The 2,450-nt window shown below is 34.1% G+C and overlaps 1 non-coding gene across 1 annotated transcript; it reads left to right on the top strand.

Annotated features, from left to right (window-relative positions):
- The first annotated feature begins 1,892 nt into the window (after window positions 1-1,892).
- Window positions 1,893-1,999, top strand: LOC116551097. Its single transcript, XR_004268720.1, has one exon. It is a non-coding gene; the product is annotated as a U6 spliceosomal RNA (small nuclear RNA).
- Window positions 2,000-2,450: the final 451 nt, after the last annotated feature.

The raw sequence follows: 2,450 nt of genomic DNA, 5'->3' as shown, positions 1-2,450 counted from the left end.
TTGATAACAAACTTTGTCATCAAGAATCCCATTGCCTCCTGTATATTTATAAAAATATCAAGTTTAACATTTGATAATAATTTATAATATGGATTATTTCTATAAGTAATTGTAACAATGTAAAAAATCTTATCAAAGATACAGTCTTTTACCTAACATAAACATAAATAAACTCCCAGTTATTTATCAGATTAAAAAAATAGAATTTGACAAACTATTTTTCTAACTTCATTTTAACAGTAAGAGAATTGTGTTTCTCAGATTTTGGAAGGGGTTGTTACATTTCTGTAGCTTTGAATCTAAAGATAATGAGGGCTAAATCAGTACTATAACACATTATAATTTTTAATGATAATCCTGGTTTACCAACAAATAGTTAAATGTATTCTGAATAAGAAAGCAAGAACATAAGCAATGTATTTTTAAAAGACAACACTCACAAATATTTTAAAATATAATAAATTTCAAAACTTTTAAAGGTACTTCAGTAATCTCTTACACAGTATTCAAAAAGACATTTATTCTCTTAGAAATAGCAGTGGTCTAGTAATGATCATTTAGTTCAAACCCCTGAGTTTTTTTAGATTGAGGAATTTAGTAACATGGCTACTTAACCTTACACTGATAAAGGGTTTTGAATGCTCAATTACGTCTAGGATTGTAGATTCCGAAGTACAACTTATTTTCAGTACATAAGGTAGTATAGGCAAGGTTCTCCTTTTTATCACATCTTAAGAATACTTACAAACTTAAAGTCTTAACTAATATATGAGCAAAGAAAAATAATGAAAAAACTTACAATCGTATCAAAATTTTAAGTAAAGCCCAAAAAATAAACTTATGAGAGCTTTTATTATATGTCAGGATCTATGACAGATACATTTGTTTCACTTGTCAGTTTCAGTATCATTATCCACATTTTCAGAGGTGTAAAAAACCCTCTAACACTGAAGGATTCTAATTTTTCCAAGGTCATTCCTTTCTCATGTGGCATACCTGAAATCTGTACCCATGTCTTTCAGATATACTCTCTGTGATTGCCAAGACCATATTAATGACAATCAGGTCACACTGACTAGTTATGAAAATATGAACAATCCATCAGACATTAATTTCACAAATTTGTACCACTTTTTCTAAGTGAATGACTTCCATTGTAGGTAAAAACTTCCCATATAATACTTGTGAATAATGAATTAGTTATCCCTCCAGGAAACTCCCCTAAGGAATTGAGAGTGCCATTTTGAATAGATTTCCACAGCTATCGCTTACAGGTTAAATCAATTAAATATTGAGTTCCCTTAAACACTTGAAGTCTTCATAACCACTCCTAAGTTCCGAATCACCCATAGTTTCAGGAGGAATTAAAGTTAATAATGGTATAAAAGTACCAACCCCAGAGTGGATATAGATTTTTGAAAGAAAGTGATGTTTACAATTTCAGGAATCCCCTATGTGGGGCTTATATTTGTCCAGAGATACTGACAATGTCCCTTACAGAGTGTCCCCACCATCTGCTCTAGTTCCTACTTCATTCTGAATAGCTGAGTCTAATTCTTGTTCTTGGAGAAACTGCTGGAGGCAATTTGGCCATTTTTTCTGGTTCTCCGAGACCACCATCTGCTCCATGGAGCAACAGAGATACAGCTATAAGCATGGGCATGGGAAAGATAACCCCAACTATTGACAAATATTGTATGAGGGAGCTGTGGGAGATGGAGCCTTCCTCTGCTATTTCCAATTGGTATGAGTAAGAAGAATGGTGATCAAATCATCTTCAGAAGCCTCTCAGGAGAACAGAAAACTGACCAGTGTGGAGTTAAAACAGAGCATTTTCTTTCACAAGGAAGCTCACAGGGCAATTCTGAAAAGCAAAATATCGTTCAAAACTCATGCTCACTTTGGCAGCACATATACTAAAACTGGAACAATACTGATAAAATTAACATGGCTCCTGTGCAAGGATGACACACACATGCAGAAAGCATTCCACATTTTCACTACGACAAGATCAAATCTGCACATATCAATATTAACCTTGAAAGTAGATGGGCTACATGCCCAAATTAAAGGGCACAGAGTGGCAAGCTGGATAAAAAAGCAAGACCCAATGGTATGCTGTTTTTAAGAAACCATCTCATATATAATGACACGCACAAGCTCACAGTAAAGAGAGGGAGGAAAATCTACCAAGCAATTTAAAAATGCAACAAAGCAGGAGATGCTATTCCAATTTCAGGCAAAACAGATTTTGAACCAACAAAGATAAAAAAGACACAGATGGGCATTACTTAATAGTAAAGGGTTCAATTCAGCAAGATAACCTAACTATGGTAATCACATAGGCCCTTAACCCAGGAAACCCAAGTTCGAAAACCAAGTTTCTAGAGACCTACAAAGAGATTTAGATTTCCAAACTCGGCACCCACTGACATTATTAGACAGATCCT

The sequence above is a fragment of the Sapajus apella genome, unplaced genomic scaffold (assembly GCF_009761245.1).
Source record: "Sapajus apella isolate SASKATOON/1434 unplaced genomic scaffold, GSC_monkey_1.0 scaffold8, whole genome shotgun sequence".
In the NCBI taxonomy this organism is placed as follows: Eukaryota; Metazoa; Chordata; class Mammalia; order Primates; family Cebidae; genus Sapajus; species Sapajus apella.
Note: the sequence above shows the minus strand (reverse complement) of the source record. Positions and strands in the feature narration are given on the sequence as shown.